Source organism: Stenella coeruleoalba (assembly GCF_951394435.1).
Source record: "Stenella coeruleoalba genome assembly, chromosome: 5".
NCBI lineage: Eukaryota > Metazoa > Chordata > Mammalia > Artiodactyla > Delphinidae > Stenella > Stenella coeruleoalba.
In genome coordinates, this window is record NC_137150.1 from 70,150,320 (window position 1) to 70,175,211 (window position 24,892).

Genomic DNA, 24,892 nt, shown 5'->3' on the forward strand with positions numbered 1-24,892 from the left:
ATATTTAATTACGCACTTTATCTGTGAGCCTTACACTATAGGCAGCCTGCAACACAGTCAGAAGTGAAAGTAGAAATGTGAAAAATTCATTCTCTCCCTAGATGCATTCTGTTCAGAAAAGGCCCTTAAATCAGACTACCTACTTTCTTGTAGTGTAGGGGCGATATATTTGAGAAAGCAAGCTAGAAAGGGAAGCACAGCTCAGACCAACATCATTCAGAACAGTATACCAGCAATGAATGAGAGAGGAAGGAGTTAAAAGCTTTAGAATAATGCTTTGTTACTTTGTTTGTCTCTTGCATAAGTTAAGACTGGTGTATGGGTGTATACAAAAATATATCTAGAAACTAAATATCAATCATCTTTAACTCAGACCAAACATAATTCAGTGTTTTTAAGTGTCTGTGTTTGTAAATGTTTTATACAACTTCAATGTATGAAAATTTTCTTTTAAAACCATAAAGTGTTACGATGTCTTCCTCATCATCATAATTACTATCAGTAGTTAACGTTAGGAACATTTTGAGAGTCTTCTGGATTTGGAGATTCTCTTCATAAACACCAGTTTACTTGATGTCTTTGTTTACATATATGGTTTTTTTGGGGAAAAATTCACAGAAACCCCATTAAAAATATAAGGTATGTTTCTGTCTTTTCAATGAAATAAGGTAGCCCACAGCCAACCAGTGTTTTACGGAACAGTCATTGTCACTTCCCTAAGCTGATCAGTGTGACATCTGGAGTTACTCTTGCTGCTGGGAACATGCCTTTTCCTGCCAGAGTGTCTGCCTCAGTTGCAGGCCAGGGCAGTCCTATGAGGCCAGCTGTGTACAGGAAAATTGTCCCAACTTTCTTTGTTCCCTACTTGTCTCTACTCTCTATGCCACGAACTGTTACATATATCTGTGAATTGGACAGATGATCTATTTTGTATCCTGTAAGTGCATTTAAAAGAATAAATCTGGTAAAATTGTAGCCTTGCTTCATTCTGACCATTTAATAAAAGTTACCAAGCATCTTAAAGAATAATTCCGCAATGACAGTTTTAAGATGCATGGAGTTACTCAGCCTGATCATTTTCAGTAACCAATTCTGATACTTGCTGAAGATGAAGTCCAATATTTGATTCATACATCATGTTTGATAAAAAATATTTTATATTCTGGTGGTGGATATTTTAAATTTAATAAAACTAGCAAACTTAGGCAGTTAAGCTTCAACATTTTTATGATCATGCAGTAGTAAAATTTACTTAGAAATTTTACATTTGTCTCCCTAGACCTAAATTTATCAATGAAAATTCTGTTTATTTTTACAGACCTCCTACTCATAATATAATCACCTCTGCACACATCTGAAGAAAGAAAACTCCAGAGCCTTTTGTCCTGCCTTTTTTTTCTTCTGCTATTCCACCTTTCTAAACATAAAATAAAGTCATGGAATAAAAATGATTTATGTGTGTTAGAGGCACTTTAACCATCAGCTGCCTTTTCAATGGGAAAGCAGTGGAAATGGCATTAACATTGTATTTTTTTGTATTAAAGTGACAAACTGGGATAATTTAACTTGGTGTGGCCAGTAGGCTCAGTCCTTGAAGATAAGAAGCTCGCTCTCCTGCTTGTTGTCTGATTTGTAGTGGCACTAGTTCAACTAACTCATTAGCTGATGTTACTCCATGTCAGTTTCTTTTCCAGGAAAAGAATGCTAGGTGTTTTGAAATAAAACTGATGGCAATTTTCTAAAGGCTATCAATTGTATATAAATTGATGGTAACCTGCTGAGTTGTTGTCTGTATCTGTAATGTTCTATATCCAGAAACTATTTGACCATGATAATTCAGTTTATATTCATCTCATGAAAGAAAGCGAGTTAACAGAAAAACCCCTCAAATAGGTTAATTTGTATTACAATTCCGTGTACATTCAGTGAAAGATTTCAACCCTTCATTGACAGCTTAGAAGTTGCCGTAGAAGCTAAGTGAGTAGCGGCTTACCTATTTGCTTCAGTTGATGTTTTTGTACTCTCTCTACCCATTTGAAATTCACTCATTTTGGATGTTGTATACTTGAGCTAGGCTATCTTGTTAACAGTGTTTTTTTTTACTATTTGACAGAGCTGTTGGTTTGTGACATAGGATAGGAAAGATTAAGAATAATCAATTGACTAATTTCATTTAGACTAATTTCAACTATTGTCAAACATTTTAGCTAGGCCTCAGGAAAAAAGCCTTCTTTCATAAGACTGTATTTTAAATAGAAATTATTTCAACAATTAGAATAGTGTTGACCATCCACCTCTTCACGGAATGTTTAAAGAAAAATATAAAGTTTAATTCATTGCAGTTCAATTACAATAATATCCTCACATCCTTTTCATTTTTTATATATATTTTTTTTATTGGCTAAAGGACTTTAAAGCAAAGAAATAGGCCATTTTTTACTTTAAATGTCTATCTCATTTAACTCTGCTCTTTACTGCCATTTCATTAAGCCTTTATTCTAATAAAAATGCCCATTGTGTGACAGTTTTTATTTTACAATTTACTTAATTTTACAGTTTTCTTGAAATTATGTTTTGGTAACAGTTCCCTTGCCACCCCACATTTTTTTTTTAAATTTAACATCTACATTCTTTATTGTGATCTCTATCAAGATCTGACACTTAATATGGAAGGTTAAAGTATACCACAAAATATTTCCAAAATTGAGAATTCAGGAAATATTTGTTTTAAACTGGTTGGTAAGAAAAGTAGATCCAGTTTTAAGCAGCTAGTAGCAGTATACTTTATTTGGGAGCTGAGTAGTCAAGGACATTTCTGTATCCTTCAGACCTAGGGATAGTGGGTGAATGGAAAGGGAGTAGAGCTCCCCCGTGTTCTGTGCAAAGGTTAGGAAATGACCTTACCGGTTAACTACCTCTAACCAGTGTTGGCCAGTGGGTAAACACCCTCATGGAAGCAAACATCATGCAATGATTAATTAATATTTTTGCAGTTGTAAAACAGAACCACTTTATAACTACAAATCTATTTCTAAAGAAAAAAAGAAATAGGACCATGTTTATTTCTGTGAGCTATGGATAGGGAAGAATGCCCTCAGCTGTATTTCTACAGATTGCCCCCAAGCAAAAAGGCTGATGTTAAGTCAGTACTACTATTGCATCTCTTTGTATAAATTTAAGAAAGGTGTGGGGGAGGGAGGATGGATGTCTCCATTTCTTTGAGATCAGTATTTGTAATTTAAATATATAAATAGATAATAAAAATATTATTTAAAATCCCACATTAGAGTCCAGATATTCCCCGTCCTCCTCAGTAATACAACTTCTTTCATGGATTATACATTTTTTTCCTTTATGGCTAGTCTCACACTAAGCATGCTTCCCTCCCCACCCAAAAGCCAGGTATTTATTAAATGCAGATGTTATTAATAGAAAAAAATAAAATTCAGATTCTCAACGGTAAACCCTGTGTATTGTGTCTGTAGTTCAGAACTTACAAATGATTCAGATACCAACAAATCACTATACAGAAGTATACAAATTTAACAAATAAAAACAAGTTCAATATACAGAAGTTAAATTCTAACCAGACCAGGAATCATTTGTTTTTCATGTCAGAATTTGCAAAGAATAGAATGAACAAAGCTCTGCATGGAAGACTGAACAACTGTAAATAGATTATATCTAAAATTTACTCATCCGGGTATCAATTTAAAAAATCAAACTGTGTAGGCAAATCATGACAGGAAACAAGCAGTTCTTGCAGCTTCACGGTTGAATTATAGTTCAGCTGAACTTTAGTTATAGGCGGAGCAATCAGCCTTTCTTAGCGGCTTAATTATATTCTCTTTTCTTTGTATTATCCCCTCTTTCCAGGCTTTACTCCAGCAGACTCCTTCCCACAAATTATTTAGCCTCCAGATGCAAATGAATAGTGTAAAAATAAGTAGGGAACATTGCAGAGAGTGGTGTTTCCTGACCTTATAATTTGGGAATTTTACACATGGATAAGATTCAGAGTGTAGGTTTAAAAGGTAAATCCCTTAACTAGTTAATAATTTTATTTTTTATTTATTTTGGAGGTATTTATCTGCTAAAAAATTATAATGGTGTTTTAGTTTACCAATAAAGGGGATCAAAGTAATTGTTTTTTAAATTTCAGTTCTCTAAGCTGGTATATGCTATAGTTTCAGGAACTTTAGCAGTATAGAAATGTGCTCATAAATATGCTTACCTTTTGAATAATCATGGCTTTGTGTTTGAATATTTAAAACTTAACCTTGTTTTTACTTGCGCACTATGAATGAACTCGTATTATTTTTAAAAACCTTCACACTATGTGTAGATATTACTGCAATTTATATTTTGCCTGTGCTTGATCTAAGGTCATTTGTGTAGATGAGTAATTAAAGATACTGAAATCATGTTATAATTCTCTTACTGGAGAACAGTTTTTAAGTTGTCTCTGTTTTAACGAGGGAGAGAGAGAGAAACCTGTGCACCTAGGGAAATAACTTGACGTCACAGTATAACCAAATGCATGGTCTTACAAGCCTCTTAAATGTAGCTCTTTTTTGAATGCTTGAATTTCACATGCCTCCCATTGCACAGTTGTAATTTACGGTCTAACAATGCTCTTTTTCATGTCTTGATACTTTGCAATACATTTTGGTATTTTCTTTGGTAAAATATATTTTTTAAATGTTTTTAATTGCATTTTGCTGCCATGGCCACCATATTCTTTCTTTCTTTTTTTACATTTATTTATTTTTGGCTACATTGTGTCTTCGTTGCTGCGCGTGGGCTTTCTCTAGTTGTGGCGAGCAGGGGCTGCTTTTCATCGCGGTGCGCGGTCTTCCCATTGTGGTGGCTTCTGTTGTTGTGGAGCACAGGCTCTAGGCGCAAGGGCTTCAGTAGTTGTGGCTCGTGGGCTCTAGAGCGCAGGCTCAGTAGTTGTGGCGCACAGGCTTCGTTGCTCCGCAGCATGTGGGATCTTCCCAGACCAGGGATCGAACCCGTCTTCTGCAGATTCTTAACCACTGCACCCCCAGGGAAGTCCATGGCCATCATTTTCATTAATGATGCTAACATGTTCAGTCATATATGAGGATTACTAACAAGTCATCGTTAAGTCTTAGAACTGGAAGGAACCTTAAAGATCACTTAATTCTATCTACCACCTGATTATGAGCTCCCATTTTTTATTTTATAATTCTTCCCAGAACTTTGCTCATAAATGATGCTTATTAAAGATTTGGTGATCATTAGATGTGTAAAATAAGGCAGAGCATGGGTGTGTCTTCAGGATTCATGTGGTTGGCTAAAATCAAAACCAGGAAAAGATTGTAAACTCATGATTGCTTCCATAAGTGGTAGACAATAGCTGGAGTGTGGTATATCTCTGGTGAATAGGTGTCAAGACAATCTTTGACTTCCTTTAGAAGGTTTATACAGAAGAACATATTTCAGTTATATGAGCAGTTATTTCACTTGTCAGCGTTAACAGACCAATCCTAGTTTGAGGCCCCCAAACTGGTTGCATTTTAAATTGTTTTCATCCTTTGTGCACTTCAAGTTCAAAATCTTCATGGGTCAAGAAAGTTTGAAGAATTTACTTCCTGAAGATTTAATAGGGTAATTTATGTGTTTTCTTCTAATACTTTGAGCTGAAGAATTAATATCTTTGTCCAAGTGAAGTAGCTACCATGTGCTTGTAAATAATACAGATGCATTATTTAATTATATTACAAAATGTGTTTTAAAATAATAATTATTGTTTCAATAAAATTTAAACAATAAAATACCCAATTTGTGATAACTAAGTCATAATTTCTGCACATATTAGACTAAGCTGATAGATGTAGAAAACTTCAAAGAGTTAAGACAGGTACTCCAAAAGTTGTCAAAGGTTGCAAAGCAGAACAGTGCCAGGACTGTTTAAATGTGAGTGATCTTTAGCCCGAAGAAGACAGTTTTATAAAATAAGGGTAAGAAAAACATACATCATAAGGCATTGGGTTAAATATGTATCTTGAAATGAGAGTTGTTACCAGCTTGACAATGAGAGAGTGTATATGATCGCCCTCTGAAAACCTTTTTGTGTGTTTTGTTCGCATTCTATAGGATCAGTGTTAAGGTTCATTTGGGGTCAGGTCACTGATAGGGGGTAACTATAGCTTTTAAATGTTTTTAATCAGTTCCTTATTCTTTGTGGTAAAGGATTCTTATTATTTGTTTTGTTTTTAACTGATTAACCCAGGTGTAGCCTGGTTCCTATCCAAGTATTTGAGAAAATGCAAAACGTCTTTAAATATATATATATGTATATATATATATAGGCCATAGACCTCACTGAAGATCCAGTGAAACTGTCAGCAGCCTCCACAGAGGCATATCTTATGGTTGTGTTAAGAATACAAGTTTCACTGCTTAGAGTTCAAAGCAGAATGTCCATTCTGCTACTTACTCTTGAAGTAACTAAATCATAGCAACAACATGGAAATTAGAATTTTATCCACTTGTCAAAAAATATGTTCATGGTGTACGTGATCTAACACTTGCCAGAAGCTTGTGAGACCTCTAACATTTGTGAGAAAGTATGTAGGGAATAGGTTAACTCCATCTTCTTGCTTTGATAAAGTTTATCTGAGAATTAGGCCAAATCATCAGAAAGCAGTACTACATGGACTACTTACCTTTACCGACTTCTTAATTTATCTAGTATTATGCCCTTGGCTTTCGCAGACAAATACTGTATGATGCACCTATTTGACAAATACACAGTAGCTTTTGCAGTAGTAAAATCTAATGACATGTCTCTGTTATCACTTAAGTTCTTTAAAGTAAGGGGTACTAGATAAGTCAATGCCAGCAAAGTTTCCCACTACAGACAAACGCATATGGTGCTTCCCTTCTGTCAAAGAGAACTCAAGACTTCACCTGTTTCTTTGCTTCAGCTACCAGGAAATACTGAAATTAATATACCTCTTAAGGGATGAACCTATCCATTTCTCTGCTCCCTTAGTTTGTGTTCCATTTTTGTTTTTATCTCTCTTTTCCATACATCTTAACACAGAAGTCGTATTTGTCTAGAGGGCTTAAGTCAAAAGTCCTCACACTTGAGCCAATGATGCTCCAAGTGGTACACAACCAATTCCTCTGATCACAGGAGTTTTGACCTGCTCCGTGTCCGACCTGAGCCGCTTCACCCCTCCTTAGGCAACCTGGTGGTCCCCCACTCCCGGGAGGTCACCATACAGATGCCGAACTTAGTGCAGACACCCGATTGGCACAGCACACTACAGCGCGGAGCTCATGGGATCAAGCGATCCTCCTGCCCTCAGCCTCCCAAGTAGCTGGGACTACCGGCACGTGCCACCACACCTGGCTCACAGCCAATCCCTCTGGGTGCCGAATGTATATCATTTTTGTCTACCATCAACGTATATGTAGTGAAAACCAGGAGTCACCTATACCTTAACACAGCACAGCACAGCACACTCCCAGTAATGACGGTGAACCCGCCTCCCCACTGCCATGAGCGGTGCTAATGCGAGGGGGCGGTGTTTGATGTGTTTTGGGAGAAAAGGTGCACAGCCATTGCAGGGGTGGCAGCACCCCTGAGTAAGAGCCTGTATAAAGGTCTTAGTGGGACTCAGCACACAGTGTAGTCTCGCTGGCCATGAGCCTTTGGGGATCTATCTAGAGACCCCCCTGAAACCTTTTTAATGGTCAGTATCCTATCTTGCCAAGGATTAATCCTGTGAAACGTTTTTGACTTTCCTTTTAAATTTTGAAGAAAAGAACTGAAATCTAGAGCAAAGGAGCCAGTACGTCTTATGTTATGCATCCATTATCATGGGCAGTATTATTTCCATTTTTATGGATGAGAAAATAAGCTCAGAAAAGTTAAATAACCAAGGTCATTCCAGTGACTAGCAGAGTCTAAATTGGAAAACAAATCTGGTTACAAGCCTACGCACTTTCTAAAACGTGCTCTTTCTCAAATATACTTTTAGGAAAATGAATTTATTTATAAAATTATGAGTATATTAGGGCACTGATATACCTAGAAAGTGCAAGTTGAGCTAACTTTACAGAAATGCCCTAGGATGGTTTTCCCTAATTATATGAGACTTCTGTTGCACCACAAGAATAGAAACCCCTGCAGAGATGGTTTCCTACCGGGCCCTGGGGGACAAGGTGATACTGAGATTAAGGAGTTTCTAATCTCAGGTCTACCCCAGACCTTAGGAGTGAAAATGAAAACTCTGCAATTTTCCCTTAACATGTTAATCATGTTAATTTCCCCATTTTACCTCTACAGATTCTCTGATCCTTTTTGAGTTAGCCCAACTGTTAAGATGCAGAATTATTTTTACCCCAGTTTTCAAAACCTTGATTGAATATTTTATTTTCCCCAATTTTGACTGCCTTTTGATTTCTAATAAATTTAGCACTTGAAAGGAAAGCTATTAACAGAAGCCTTTACAATCTCTAAGTTTATTTTCAGGAATATCATTTATATTCTTTATTTAATTTTCTTGCCCTGAGAGTTTCTAGTTTCCCAGGACCCTTAAGATAGGAATAGGTAATAAATACTTCCCTGCCAACATTCTCGTGAGTTCCTCTAGTCCAGTATCAGATCCCCCCTAGTATGAGTGCCTAGTTGAATATCCCTGCCCTCTGCTGCTTCTGCCATACCGAAGGCTCTCAGCAAGAGCACGAAGCCACGCCCATTTTCATACATTCAGATTTCTCTTTTTAAATATCTGAGACACTTACATTCTTACTAATTATACTAATTGCTAAATCAGGATCCTGAGACTGTGGGCCCATTCACGTCAAAAGCACTATGTTTTGTCACCGTAGCGGTGGACAGGGCATTAGGATCTCGTTCTCTGGGACAGGCGCCCGGGTTGGTGTGGTTCGCCAGCTGTGTACCCTATGATTGGCTGGGCTTTTGATGTGCAGATACTACAAGTTGGTCACCAACTTGTGTACAATGGGCCTGTTCTGGTTCATGTGAAAATCAACATCCTTTTTTTGTGTTCCCGGGTGACAGGATGCTACAATACTATTAGCATTTGCAAAGAGTGCGCTCTGTCCAAGGGTGTAACCACAGATCGTGTGCTGCTCAGTTTGTGTTTCTCTATTATGTGAGAGACACAAAGAAGCTGAAGGCTGGCAAAGGCCTGTCAGATCTTGTAATGTAGCGCTCGACCCCCAAACTCCACTTGGCCTCCGAGGGTCTCTTGTTCCCGGTCCCACCCCTTCCCCTGAATGGGCTCTGAGGTAGGTAAATGAATTCAGGGGCCTGGTAGGCGGGGGATTCCTTTCTGACCTCATTCCTGTACCATTTGTTTGTGGGCTTGTAGGGGGAGAGGAGGACATTTTGGAATCCTTTGTGTCAAATAATTTTTTTGCAGGTTGCGGAGTTAATGGTAACTTTGTCTGAAGCCACTGGAGCAGAAAGCCTCCACGGCCGAGGCGTGGCATGCTCACCCTCAAAACTACAAGATGAGAATGTGGAAATAAGGAAATTTCCATGGCAGATGGATACACGGCACGTCTGCATGTTCAGCATCTGGTGGTGGGCAGCTTCCATCTTCCCGTATGAGACAGAGCACTTCTTCCTTTAAAAATAGCTTCCTCTTTCTGAGTTACCATGGCTTTTATACAGATGCCTATAGTTTGGATAATCTTTTGTGTTACCAGTTTTTTATATATATATATATATATATATATATATATATATACACACACTGAAACCTTTTTAAAACCTTCTACCACCTAGCTAACTGTACAGAGTATGGTGTGATTTCTAGAGGAGTTATATCATTTTTTTACCCTTGGACTTGTTTGCTTATCTAGAAAGTGAATTATAGTTTTAGAACAATGATAGCTCTTGTTTTGTTATAAAAAAAAAAAAAGAAAGAAGAAGAAAAGAGACCCAGAGAGAAGAAGCAATTTGTTCAATTAGTGGTCGAGCTAGAACCCTTGCCTCCTGACTCCCAAGGGAAGTATTGCTTCTGTTCCATGAAGATTTAAATCAGGGGCCACAAATGTAATGCCTCAGTCATTTGTGTTTTTTCTGTTTTGTTTTGTTTTTTTTTGCGGTACGCGGGCCTCTCACTGTTGTGGCCTCTCCCGTTGCGGAGCACAGGCTCCGGACGCGCAGGCTCAGCGGCCATGGCTCACGGGCCCAGCCCCTCCGCGGCATGTGGGATCTTCCCAGACTGGGGCACGAACCCGTGTCCCCTGCATCGGCAGGCGGATTCTCAACCACTGCGCCACCAGGGAAGCCCATGCCTCAGTCATTTGTAAAAGAAGTTGGGGATCCGGATAATCATATGAAACCTCCTGCCTTTTAAATATTAGCAGCTGATTTTAAGAATCTTTTAAACAGTGTGTGAGTCGGACAGAAACATCTGTAACACACTGCCCACCCATGGGTCACCGTTTGAAACCTGATTTAAACGGTAACTTTCTGCTCACCTCTGGCCTCCATGGATTTGAGTGACAGTATTACTAGGGCTTCTGCAAATAATATGATTTCTGCTCATTCTTAGAGATGCATAGATTTTTAGCTTCATTTATATACCTAGAGCTCTAGCTTCACTAATGATGAGGCTGGACTGAAGGGAAAATTTTACCGTACGTAAACTCTGGCTCAGAGAGGCTGCCTGAAGTTCCGAGGCTGGCTTGTTGGCCAAGTCTTTCTGGGATTCCAGGAAGGTTTGAGTGCAGAGCCTGGAACAAAGGGCAGGTATTGGATGGGCTGGCCGTGTGCTAACAGCCTTTTCCCTCACCTCCTCAACTCTCCTGCCTTGGTGGTTCCTTTGCATGTTGTGAGCTGCTTGGCAAAACTGGGGGTATGTTCATAAAGGGAGAACTGGATGTCCTACTTCCGGCACATCGGGCAAGTCCTCGCTAAGGGAAAACCCCAATTGAATGAGATGCACGTACTTACATAAGTCTTTTGCTCTAAACATCAAAGTTTTTCAAGTTCTGAAGGTCACCCTGGTGAACCTCAGCCGGGGAAAATGGCACTTGTCATGCTAGTTTTTCATAGTTTAAGTGAATTCTGAGTATTCAGAGCACATTTATTTATTTTTTTAAAATTTATTTTTTTTGCGGTACGCAGGCCTCTCACTGCCGTGGCCTCTCCCGCCGCGGAGCACAGGCTCCAGACGCGCAGGCTCAGCGGCCATGACTCACGGGCCCAGCCGCTCCGCGGCATGTGGGATCCTCCCGGACCGGGGCACGAACCCACGTCCCCTGCATCGGCAGGCGGACCCTCAACCACTGCGCCACCAGGGAAGCCCCCAGAGCACATTTATTTTTAAGGTTTATTGAGGAGGAGGTAGCCCAGAATTTTGGTAATTATTTTGTATTTGTGGTGCAGCTTGAATAAAATAAGCTCACTAACTAAAGGGTGCTTTTTTCAAAAAGGAGAGTCTATTGTGTAGTGTGTGTGTGTGTTTATCCTGGATTTGTAACCAAGAATTCATCGCTGTTTCCAGAAAAAGAAATCTAGTTGGAGAAACTCTACCAGGAGGAAGGCCACTGCTGAGAAGGGCAAGGCCCTGACAAGCACACACATACAGGGTTTGAAACCTATGTGTTTATCTACAGGAGAGCAAAGGCAGAGCACAGGCCATGAAGCCAAAGGGCCATGCTTCTAATCATGCTCTGCGTTCATGTGATGAGTGACCTTATCAGAGCCCCTTCCTCTTCCAGGATGGTCCCAAAGTTCCTACCACTGATTAAACTTGGCATCTAAAGATGTTCTCCCAACACCGAGGAAAAGTGTCTCCTGGTCCAAGTAAGTCAAGCAGGACACTTTCCAGATTACATTCTCTTTTAAGTGAAAGGCATCATATTTGCCTCCAAACCGGGTACAAGGTGTTTCTCTCCTAAATCCTTCTAAATAATGATACCAACATTAATTGAGTGCTTATTATGTGTCAGGCACTGTTGTAAGCACTTAACCTGTGTGTTGGTTTCCACAACCCTGAGAGGTAGGTACCGGTATTTTCCCCTTTTACAGATGGGGGGAAAAAATGACATCTCTGAGTTGTTCAAGCTGTCAGTCTACTTAGCTTGCAAGTGGCAAAGCTGGGATTTCCACCCTGGCAATCTGTCCCCTCGTCGGTGCACTTAACCACTGCACGGTGCTGTAAACTGTTTCTCTACTGGAAATAGCCTGCATTGCTTATTAGTAGGAAGCCTGAGGAAGAATTTGCTGTCGGCAAAGGACGTCAGAGAAGTTTGAGAGGTTGTGACTTCAGAAGGCTGGCATCTGGGAGCTGTAGATAAGAGAGTTCCAGCCCCCTTGGGGATGTTTGCAGATAGAATATTTTTCTGTTTCTCGGGCTCAGTGCCACACCTCACCACACGCAAATCCCTGGGAACCAGGCAGCCCAGTCTTGGGTTGCTCCTGACTTCCAAGGAAACACCTCACACCCAGCAGCCCCTCCCTGCCAGAGGGAAGGGCAGGGGCTTAATATGCGCTGGAACAGGCGAGGACAAAGACCTGACACAAAGTAGGTTTTTAAAAAGACTATGGAGGAACTTTCCTGGTGGCGCCGCGTTAAGAATCCACCTGCCGATGCAGGGGACACAGGTTTGAGCCCTGATCCGGGAAGATCCCACATGCCACGGAGCAACTGAGCCCACGTGCCACAACTGCTGAGCCCACGTGCTACAACTGCTGAGCCCGTGCGCCTAGAGCCCGTGTTCCCAACAAGAGAAGCCACCACAGTGAGAAGCCCATGCACGGCAATGAAGAGTAGCCCCCGCTTGTGACAACTAGAGAAAGCCTGCACGCAGCAACGAAGACCCAATGCAGCCAAAAAATAAATAAATAAATGAAAAAAAATTTTTTTTAAATAGCTATGGATAGGCTGCCTGAGAGGGCACAGGGAGAGTTGTGTGAATCCTTATGTTCATGGTGGGCAGCAAAGGGACTGGCTCGCTGTGTCCTCCTAGCCCTGCCGCCAGGCCATGCTTTACCACGTGAGTATGAGGAAAGTTGGATCGTTGGCATCTTATTCCGTATGGTTGCTCACGTGAGCTACTTTGACATTTTTCAGTTTGAATGGGTTTTCCTTTGTCTTCATTTTATACCGCCACTTTACTGTCTTCTGGGTACTTCTGGAGAGAGTCATCTGGAAATAAAGCCAATGAACTTTTAAAATGTCCTTGAATCCCAGGATCTAGAAGTAAATTGGTATCTTCAGTAAACCCCGTATATCTGTAAAGCATGCACTCTCATTCTCAGCCAAGTGCCTTGGAAGAGAGATCACCCTGTACTCGATCTACAGCTCACTCCAAGCTCCAAGCTGGCATTTCCTCTGTCAGCTGGGCCTCCCTCCCCACGTCCTTGCTGCTCCCACCACTGCCCCTCGGCCAACCGCCCCTCTCGGAGGCCCCCAGTGACTTCCGTGCTGCTAATGTCCCCAAACGCTGCTCTACTTACTTTGCTTGGTCCATGAAGGCCATTTAATACTTTGTGACATGCGTTCTCTCTCTCTCTCAACTCGTACTTCTTTGACTTCTGTAATTTTGTGACCCCACTTTCTCCTGGTCTTCGTTCTTATCACACAATGGTTGCTGATCGTCAGGACTGTCCACAGAGCTTCCCGAGTGCGGGCGTTTCCCGGAGCGCTCCCTCAGCACTCTCCTTTTCTGTCTCCTCTTCCTCCTGGCTGGTTGACCCCCAGCCACATTTGCTTGTGACTCTCAACTCTCCAGCTCCATCCTGTTCCTGTCCCCACACTCCAAACCCCAGCTCCAGCTCCCTACTTGCATGTGCCCTAGGTGTCTTACACCCAACCTGTCCGAAGTGCAGCCGCCCCTTTCTCCATTTTAAACCTCTCCCTTCTCCAGATCTCACTATTTTGGTGACAGGCACTGTAATAGCTACCAAGAAAGACACCTAGGAGTCTCCCTGTCCCTGATACAAGCACCAAACCCAGTCACCAATGTCTACAGTTTTGATCTTAGTATCTTCGGTGCTCATCCTCCTGTCTCTGCACACCTCAGATGGCCCCATGGCTCACCTCTCTTCCTGCCACATGCCTTCATTTTCATTTCTATCTTAAGCATCCCTTACACTCTTGCCAGAAAGAAGACTCTAAAATGCATGTGACCGTTTTTGATTAAAACTGTCTCCAGATAACTTGCAAATGAAGTTCAAACTCTTTAGCACATAGCCCATTTCTCTGATAGCAATTCCAACCATCCCCTCAGCCCACATCCACATCAAGAGCCACAGACCTTCCTGCACACACACTTGCTCTGATAACCTTCGTCCATCCATGGGGACCCTGATCCAGCACCACCTCCTCTGGGTAACTTTTGTGACCCCTCCCTTCCTTCCCGACTCCCACCTGGACTGGCTGCTTTTCCATTAGCGCCCCACGCATCTGCCTGTCCTAACACAGCATCGTGTCCTGGGACTGCCGCTTTACATACATTTCTTCACAAGAGTGAAAGGTCTTTAAGGGCAGACACTGGGTATCATAGATCTTATCCCTAACATCTAGCACAGCATCTGGCACATAACAAATATTGAAAAACTGTTCAAATGAGTGAACTGTTCACGTCTGTAAAACATACAGTATATAGACGTTGAGTTACATATAAGGTAATGCTCACTGCTATATGTTTATTCAGGTTTATGTGTTTGTGAGCGTGTGAGTGTCATCTCTTTTTTCATTTGCTATCTGGGATAAATAATTAACTTTTCACTTCAACTGGCAAAAAATTGGCCCAGGATTTGCTGTGATTTGGAAGGTCCTTTGCAACTTTAGTCTTAATTTCCTTGTTGATAAAATAAAAGGGTTTGATTGGCTGTTCACTAAAGGTCCTTCTAATGCTGACATTTGTAAAAACTTTGATTCTATTTTTTTATAATTAATTTTTATTGGAGTATAGTTGATTTACAATGTTGTGTTAGTTTCTGCTGTACAGCAAAGTGAATCAGTTATACATATACATATATCCACTCTTTTTTAGATTCTTTTCCCATATAGATCATTACAGAGTATTGAGTTCCCTGTGCTATACAGTAGGTCCTTATTAGTTACCTATTTTATATATAGTACTGTGTATATGTCAATCCCAATCTCCCAATTTATCCCTCCTGCCCCCTCCTTGGTAACCGTAAGTGATTCTATTTTTATATAAAACTGCCTTTTCTAAATAAAACTGCCCTGAATTGGCATACAGCTTTCAGAGCTATTATCTCATTTAATGTTTAAAATATATCAGTATGGTAGATAAGATACTGTGATGAAATGAGCAGAATTCAGTTATTGGCTTATATTAAGCATTTATCTAACCTTAATGAAATAACTTGATTATAGCACTAAACTTCTGAAATATTTATCACATTATAAACACAGGATGCATTTCTGATTCCTTTAGCTCTCAGAGCTGTACTCAAAATATAGAACATTTTCAGAAAGAAATCCTTGCCTTTTCCTTTTTTGGCATCTGGAGTCTCTCCTAGAGTACCTGCCATCTTAGATGCCAAGTCTTCCTCTACACCAGCAGTTAGTTGGTAAGGGTGGGACCCCGGGGGTACTCAAGACCCTGTCGGTACTCAACAAGGTCAAAATGATTTTATAATAACACTGATATTTTATTTTCACTATGTTGACATTCACTGGCTCTGCAAAAACAGCCATGGGTAATACTGCGTAGCATGAATCACGACAGTGGCACAACCTGTGCTGATGAGCGTTGTGTCATCTTTACCACCATGCGCTCACAGTTTAAAATAAACAAACAAACTAGTTTTACTTAAAGAATGGCTTGATGAAACAGTAAAAATTATTCATTTATTTTATTAATTCGTATTGCTATGATATTAATGTATTTTATCGATTTTTAGTTTTATTAAACCTCAGCCCTTAAGTACATGCTTTTTTAATAGTCTGACAAAGTAGGAGTGTCACATAAAACCCTTTGTAACCCGAAATATCACAGTCATCTTGATAAAAAGTACTCGTGCAATTATTTGATATATGACCTAAACTGTCATTTCTTTCAAGGAACACCACTTTGCTTAAAAGAATGACTAATCAACTATGGTAATTCAAACTGACTCATAAAGCAGACATTTTCTCAAAACTAAGAGTGAACCTGCCACTTTAAGGAAAACACCTCTGTTGTACTGGTTGCCAATGGTAAAACTGACACATTTAAGCAAAAATGAGAATTTGGAAAAACAAAATGAGCTTGACAACTTCTCAATATTTTTCTGATGAGATGGAAGATGGTATTCATGAATGTGATTTTGTTCATATTGTAAAAAGAAATGTGTCAGTTGGAAGATCTGCATAAGCAAGGAAACCAATATTTTCTGAACGGCTAGTGCATAATGGGTCCAGATCAGGCATGAGGAAAGGTCCTCTCCAAGCAGGAGATAGACCAAGGGATTTTATGTCATAGAGGATAAGTTTACTGACGTGTCAAGTGTTTGTGTAGCATCAAAGAAGCTGCACAATTACCTGGAAAGGCTCTTCCATTCTTCTTGTTTTTTCTCATCCCATTACTGCGTGAGACCAGGTTTTCTTCACCTCCTTAACCAAAACAACATATTGCAACAGATTGGATGCAGAAGCAGATAGAAGAATCCATCTATCTTCTATCAAGCCAGACACTAAAGAGAATTGCAGAAAAAAAATTTTTTTTAAAGCTACTCGTGGACTTCCCTGGTGGCACAGTGGTTGAGAGTCCACCTGCCAGTGCAGCAGACACGGGTTCGATCCCTGGTCCGGGAGGATCTCACATGCCACGGAGCAACTAAGCCCGTGTGCCACAGCTGCTGAGCCCGCGTGCCAAAACTACTGAAGCCCGCGTGCCTAGAGCCCGTGCTCCGCAACAAGAGAAGCCACCGCAATGAGAAGCCCACATGCAGCAATGAAGAACCAACACAGCCAAAAATAAATAAATTAAAAAAAAATAGCTACTCGTGTTACCACACTCTTTTGTTTTTCATAAGAAATGTATTTTATATTAACATGGAATCATTTTATTTTAAAAAAATTATTAATGAGTATTTTAAATATTTCTCAGTTTCAGTTTTGAATATATCAGTATCAACTATTATATCCAATAGTAAATATCAATCGACATAAACCCATGTCAACAAAAACTTTGGGGTGTACGATACTTTCTAAGAGATTAAAACTTTGAAAATCATTGCTTTGTACTATGAGGCTTAGCGACAGGATCAGAGCCTTTGTTTAAAATATCTGCCGCAATGCAATCCCCATGAGAATTATTTCTTAGTTTCTTAGCCTGAATTCAGGATATATTTTAAATACAAGGGTTAGATGGGAGTCTAGTGAATGTCAATTATCATTGCTGTGTGAGTTTTAAGTTCAACCATTTTAAAACACAACTTAAGGAAACTGTTACATCAGAGATGATATTTTTAATGAAGTACCTAGTGTTTTTGTTTATTTGAGGACTCACCATTTCACCATTCCTGGGGGCCTTGGGCGGGGAGTCTCAGGCCTCAGATTCAAGGAGAACTGTGCTTCCCTTGAGAGACTGGTATGCTCTGACCTTCTATCCACCACTTTTCTCCCTTTTCTTTGGCTTCTAGGAAGCCGGAAGCTACATTCTCAGCTTAGCCTGAGCCTGGCTCACAAATGGAAACTTACGTTTACACGTCTAAACCTATTTTACTCTGCCTTGATTTCATTCTGCCACTCCCCCTGCACTTATCTTTGATTTCTTCCTCTGAATTTTCATGGGTATTTCCAAAAGCTACCTCCAATCCTTTTGCCAAACAAGGTAAAGTGTAAACATATAAGTGCCTGCAACTACCAGTGATGCAGGAAGTTTGTTCTCCTCTGGGTACTGAACCCAGCTCCCTTCTAAGCACAGGTTGCGTGTCTGTAACTTCTTTGCTGTTATTTCCTTTATTTCATCTATAAAATAGGGGCGTGGATTCGCGATGGAAAGCAGCATAGCCAGGCCTTAGGAAAATCTGGAGAAGCCAGCTGGGCCCCAGAGGCTGTGGAGCGGAGAGGCAGAGGAATCTGCTTCTCTAATGAAAGGGCCCTTCTTTCCAGGGGATTATAAGAATATTCATGACCCTTGAGATCAGCAGGTGAGGCCCAGCCCTCCCCCACTCATCCTTTGGGCAAATAGTCCAAAAAGCTGAGGTTGCCTGGGTAAGAAAGGAACAGTGGGAGCTGGAAGATTTTCCCGCTTCTCTTGGCCCCCAGCCCCTGTATTTTCAGGGAAGGGGAGGGGGACTTGTCCTGAGGTGAAGCACGGACTGTGTCTTTCATTTCTAAAGAGCAGGCAGTAAGGCCGAGGCAGAAGTCCCGTGACATGACTTGAGACACAAAATGGAATCTTAGCATCGAAGACCCCCTTTGACAACAAGAAGAAAAGCCCTTTTCTTCCTAGCCCGGATTAGGCGAGAAGGGAATTCTCTGGAACATGTGTGCATTGTTTCGTGGAGGGCAGCCAGGCTGGCCCGGGGCTTGCCTCCCAAAGTCAGCCCAAGGAAGCTTGTCCCCGTGTAATTAAAAGGGAAGGGAAACAGCAGGGCGTCTTGTTCCGCTGCTGCCCACCAAAGTGGGGTCCCCAGGGGACGCTGTGGCCCAGGAAACTGGCTAAATGAATGGCTACCGGGGGGCTCGCTGAATGTGTGGGCCCTGGAGACAGACAGAGGGCAGGGCACAGAGTCTCGGCAGAGCTCTTCTCATAAAACGGGAAGAAGAGAAACCCTCTCAGACAGCAGAGATGCCTGAGCTTCTTGCCACCTGACCGGACAGCAAGGCTGCCCTGGGGACAGGGCACCTGCTGCGAGGGGTCAGCTCCTCGTGGAGAGCAGAGCCCAAGGCCGTGTTGCCAGGCCCTCGTTTGTCCAGCTGACGCAGGCTGGCCCCTCGCTTTCTCCCGCTGACAGCGAGGCCGGGAGCCCGGAGGTCACAGGTCAGGGCGGGACGCTGAGGCCCCGACTCACAAAGGGGAGCGGGGAGCTTCCCCTGGCAACACGAGTTTCTGGAAAGTGGTCTCTCGTATTTGTCAGTGGTGAAGCGTCTCACTCAGAAATGATTGGGAGCAATAAAACCCCGAGCTAGAGGCTAAGATATTTGGCATTTATAGAGTTTAATCCAGTTAAGAAAAAAAAAAAAAGTTCCTTTTCCTATAAAATAAGAAAACTTCCTCATGAAAAGCTTTCTAATGCCATTTCCCGAAATCTTCAGTTCAAGATGTAAACTTTCTGCTTCAGCTTCCCCAGCTCCCTCTGCAAATCTGGCAGGGTGGATTATAGAGGACTTGAGAGAATCTTGATCGGCAGTCTGGAAATTTGTGACTCCTGACCCCCAGGTCCACAGGGAAGATAAGAGTGACAACAGCCAAGCGGGTCGGTTTTCTAAGACCCCGCACATTCTGCCCAAGGTCACGCACGTCCCAAAGGCTTCAGCAGCGAGCCAGCAGGCCTGGGCGCTCTGCTTTCTCTGGTAAGTGATGAATCTAAGTCAATATCGTAAAGGCGACCTGGCCCTTCTGGCTCCGCAAATATTGGAACAAAGCCCTGAGCACAGCGATGCTGTTGACAGTTACGAGATGGTGGCATTGTTGTCTTTGTCACCATGAAGTGCAGCTCGGTGGAGCCTGGCCTAACACCCTGTGTACACAGAGGAGACAGTGCACTCGGAGGCCCGGCTGTTAGCTCTGACAACACGCGCAGGCGACCGGCCCTCAGCCCCTCCCAGGGGCACAGCTGGGGTGCCGGACACACTGCCCTCTTCACCTACTGGGGGCTGCCCAGCACAGTGTCTGGGCCACATGCTTCCTTTCCTCTCTCTTTTCATTCATTTGTTAAAAATACTTTCTTATTGAAATATAACGTACATGTGTCACCTGTCCAGCTTGATGGAAACTGCCACACCCTTGTATCCCTCAGGTCAAGAACCTGAACGTTTCCGGCATCCCACAGCCCACCTGTGCTCCCTCCCAGGATCACCTCCTGCAACAGTGACCACTCTCCTATTCGGACTTCTAACGTAAATTACTTTCCCCTGTTTTAAACCTTTTGCATTTGAAACTTTCCCTTGGCATTTGAAGCCAAGGTACTGTGTGTTTGTCCAGCAAGGCTTGGTTACAGTGCAGCGCTCACGCTGATCTCACCTCCACCCTTGCTTGGGCAAGCCCCTCAGTGCTCTGGTATCAGGTTGGCCTTGCCAAAGGACAGAGTTGGTCTGAGTCTCGTGGGGCCCTTCCAGTGCCAGTGTGTGGTCCCGGGCTCCATTATGGGGCCAGATGGGCTGTGCATAGGAGGACTATAAGCCCATGTCCATGCACAGGCTTGGGAGTATGTTCTAAGAAGGAGGCGCTGCCCTGCCCATCATGCCTCACTGTACCTTCCATGCCGCCATCCAGAAACATCAGAAGACAGGTCAGTTCAGGATTCTTTCCACACCACTGGAATACACCTGATTCGTTCCTGTCCTGAATCTGGTCCGTTCTCCTATCTGAAAACTGTCCCAGGCGATGGAGGCTGGAAAATTCCCTCTTACTACACTCTGCTGAGTGATAGATATCCCACTCCTTTTTGCATTCCTAAAGCCTTTTTCTGTGTGTGCGTGTGGAGTGGTAGTGGTGGGATAGGGTGGCAGGAAGAGGAAATGGCTTACAGAAAGCGTGCCAGAGCTGGGAGTTCAACTTCTTCGCTCACAGGTGAAGAACCAAACTTGAGTCTGCCCGCCCGATGTGCAGCAAAGCCAGTCTACTTACACCCGGTGGTGGTGAAGGAAAGTACAGCATTTATTGCAGGGTCCCAAGCAAGAAGGGGCAGCTCATGCTCAGAAGACCTGAACTCCCCGATAGCTTTCAGAGAGGGTTTTTAAAGGCAACATTAAGGGTGAGGGTTGCAGGTGCATGATCAGCTCGTGGACATTCTTCTCATTGGTTGGTGGTGAGGTAACAGCATGGTATTTCTGGAGTTAACATCGTCAACCTGGTTCTGAGGTCCACATGCCTGTGGTCAGCATAGTTAACTTCTTCCACCTGCTGGGGGTTTTATTTTATTTTGTTTTTATTAACATCTTTTTTGGAGTATAATTGCTTTACAATGTTGTGTTAGTTTCTGCTGTATAACAAAGTGAATCAGCTATACGTATACATATATCCCCGTATCCCCTCCCTCTTGCTCTGCTGGGGTTTTTTTGTTTTGTTTTGTTTTGCTTTTGTTTTTGTTTTTGCGATACGCGGGACTCTCACTGCTGTGGCCTCTCCCATTGCGGAGCACAGGCTCCGGATGCGCAGGCTCAGCGGCCATGGCTTATGGGCCCAGCCGCTCCGCCGCACGTGGGATCCTCCTGGGCCAGGGCACGAACCCGCGTCCCCTGACTCAGCAGGTGGACCCTCAACAACTGCGCCACCAGGAAAGCCCTTCTGGGGGTTTTAGTATCTGCAAAACAACTCAAGGATATGGCTCAGGATATTACCTATAGCCCTTGAGGAGGAACTAAAGGTCCTTGACTTTGTTTTATGGCTAAATTATTATTATTTGTCTTGCTTGACTGTTTTCCTTTGCTTTTGCGTTTCCTCACTTCTCTGATTAAATTTGTTCTTTCGAACTCAGAGAGATCTAGGAGGCTCAAGCTTTTCTACAAACAGTTTGGTAGGGATTGAACATGAGGAGGAGAGTAATAATGCTGGATCACAGACAATAACTTTAGAGAACGAGCACTGCTAAAAGGGGCATGGAGTGCTGTGGGAAGACAGACCAAAGAAAGCCCATCAACCTAGGTGGCCTTTTTGGAGGAGGTGGCATTTCAGCTGCACGGAAGGATGTACTTCAAAAAGTGAACTTCATATTTCACCTTTGGCGTAATAAGCTCTTAATTGTGATAATGGCTAAGAAACTTTATACAGTGTATTGATGTCATACATTTTACTTCGACCTATGTTATAAAGTCCCCAATACATTGCTATTATTTTTGCTTTAAACAGGCAATTATGTTTTTAAAAATGATCTTTGAAAGGGACTTGTAATAAGAAAGCTCATATACACTTACTCATGTAGTTACCATTCCTGGGACTCTCCAGTCCTTTCCATAGATCCAGATTTCCATCTGGTATCATTTTTAATGAATTTCTATTGCTATTTCTTATAGTATAAGCCTGCTGCTGCTGAACTCTTTCAGCTTTTTATTTATTTAGTTTACTGAAGTATAGTTGATTTACAGTGTTGTGTTAGTTTCAGGTGTACAGCAAAGTGATTCATATATATATATATATATATATATATATATATATATATATTCCTTTTTAGATTCTTTTCCATTATAGGTTGTTACAAGATATTGAATATATAGTTCCCTGTGCTATCCAGTAGGTCCTTGTTTTTCAATCTATTTTATATATAGTCATGCGTATCTGTTAATCCCAAACTCCTAATTTATCCCTCCCCACGCCCCGCCCCTTTGGTAACCATAAATTTGTTTTCTATGTCTGTGAGTCTGTTTCCATTTTGTTTTGTTTGTTTGTTTTTCCTGTAGAAAGCATCCTTTTTTATTCCTTTTATAGCAATCTAAACCGACAAGAAAGGAACTTCCTAAAAGATTTATGAACACTAATTCAATGAAACAGTAACTTTTAAAAACCAAAGACAAAATGCAACACACATTATTTTGGTAAAAAACTGAGAAACAGAATATTAAGCCATTAGTATATTAAATAAAAACAACTTTTAGGGCTTCCCTGGTGGCGCGGTGGTTGAGAGTCCGCCTGCCGATTCAGGGGACACGGGTTCGTGCCCTGGTCCGGGAAGATCCCACATGCCGCACAGCGGCTGGACCCGTGAGCCATGGCCGCTGAGCCTGCGCGTCCGGAGCCTGTGCTCCGCAGTGGGAGAGGCCACAGCAGTGAGAGGCCCGCGTACAGCAAAAACAAACAAACAAACAAACAAAAAAACCAACTTTTAGTCCCCCATACCTTGTTCCTATATCAACTAAAGATTCTTAAAATAATTTAAAGCACTTGGATGTCCTTGGAAAGTAATATTAAAATGCACAATAACATTTCTGTATTACATTTTCATAGATATGATTAGAAGGAATAGTAAATTGCATATTCTTTCATTCAAAATATGGAAATCTGAAATGCTAAAACAAAATTGACAAAGTTATTATCAGTTTGTGCTGGGTTTTACCTAGTTTTAACCCAAATAGTGATTTTTATTACATACTACATACATTTGAGGGTATAAGAAATATATTTTTCTTGGTTACATAGAATGCTTAATTGTAAAATGCTTAAATACAGCTCTCTAGGAACATTTCCATGTTCTTATCAATGACCATAAAGTGAATAGAAGGCATTTTTCAAATTTTTGAGTGTGAGTTTAGGGGAAAGCAGGATGGAAGGTGACTGAGATCCAGTGTTTAGGTGACGTGGCAAGGTCATCCAATTAGCAGGCTGCAGAGTTATGGATGGGACCCAGGATTTTCTTGTCTAAAAATGCTGCAGATTAGTGTACTCAAGAAGAAGGGGAAGAGAATCTAATTACAACTATAGAAACTTTTAATTTTTCAAAACTCAATTAGGTGTGTGTATGGACCATTGCTGTCAAGCTTTAACACCTGCCTGTTGCCGTAAGTGCCACGTTCCACTACAACCCCCAGCTTCAGCACACTTGCTGTTAGCAGCTAATTCTTTTCTACAGAGTCACAAATTGGGAATAAAGTTCTAACCCCTCTTCTTTTCCAGAGTTAGAGTGATACTGCACGCTTCTTCCTTTTACTCTCCCCGCAAGGGTGGCTTGAGGGATGGTAAGAATGTTGCCTGATAGATCCAATATAAAGACGTGCTTGCCATTTTCTGTTTCACTTAATTTCACATTTAACAGTATATTAACCATTTTGGGAAGAAGCTCTTTATCAGCTCCCTTGAAAAATCACACGTAGATCACTAATCCTCTCTGGACCTCCACCCACTGGGCCGCAGTGTCCCCCTCGGCAGGGCATACTTGCAGCTGGGCGTGCAGGCACTGTTGCAGGAGGGCCCGGGCCTGAGGGGGTGGCCACTTTCAGCCACGGCTCAAGCCCACGCAGATATCCCACAGGTTCCGGCCTCCCGCTGCACAAGCTCACCCCCCGGGGCTCAGGGCTGTTTCCATTTTGTAAATAAGTTCATTTGTAACATTTTTTTTAGATTCCGCATATAATTGATATCGTATGATATGGAGGTTCATTTAAAAAACTAAAAATAGAGTCACCATGTGATCCAGGAATCCCACTCCTGGGCATATATCCAAAGAAGACAAAAACTCTAATTTGAAAAGATACATGCACCCGATGTTCATAGTAGTGCTGTTTATAATAGCCAAGACATGGAAGCAACCTGAGTGTCCTTTGACAGATGAATGGATAAAGAAGATGTGAGACATATATATATATATATATATATATATATATATATATATATATATATAAATATAATGGAATATTACTCAGCCATAAAAAATGGATAAAATATGGGAATTCCCTGGTCGTCCAGTGGTTGGGACTCAGTGCTTTCACTGCTGAGGGCCCAGATTTGATCCCTGGTTGGGGAACTAAGATCTCGCAAGCCTCCTGGCACAGCCAAAAAAAGAATGAAGTAATGCCATTTGCAGCAACATGAATGGACCTAGAGATTCACATACTAAGTGCAGTAAGTCTTCCAGCTTTTATATGTCTGAAGAAGTCTTTATTTCACCTTCATATTCAAAGTTGTTTTTCTGCTGGGCAATGAATTCCTAAGTTGGTTTTCCTTTTCAGAACTTTAAAGATGCTTCTCCACTGTCTTCTGAGTGGTGGTGTTTTCAGTGTGAAATCTGTTATGATTCTACTTTTTGTTC

At 41.7% G+C, this 24,892-nt stretch overlaps 1 protein-coding gene and 1 pseudogene across 5 annotated transcripts in view; one reads left to right on the top strand and one right to left on the bottom strand.

Moving 5' to 3' along the window:
* The window catches only part of OPA1 (OPA1 mitochondrial dynamin like GTPase), a 97,234-nt gene extending 91,148 nt beyond the window's left edge, over nucleotides 1-6,086 (top strand). For 2 of the 4 annotated variants that reach the window (XM_079921577.1, XM_079921578.1), the window contains one exon: nucleotides 1,319-6,086. The gene's annotated coding sequence lies outside the window, so the exon portion shown is untranslated. The remainder of the gene's footprint in view (nucleotides 1-1,318) is intronic. The other 2 variants (XM_079921579.1, XM_079921580.1) reach the window with 1 other exon arrangement.
* A 17,496-nt stretch (nucleotides 6,087-23,582) lies between these two features.
* LOC307186359 (D-aminoacyl-tRNA deacylase 2-like) overlaps nucleotides 23,583-24,892 on the bottom strand; it is a 379,916-nt pseudogene continuing 378,606 nt past the window's right edge. Inside the window, exon 3 of the transcript in view lies at nucleotides 23,583-24,061. The product of the transcript in view is annotated as a D-aminoacyl-tRNA deacylase 2-like (transcript). The remainder of the gene's footprint in view (nucleotides 24,062-24,892) is intronic.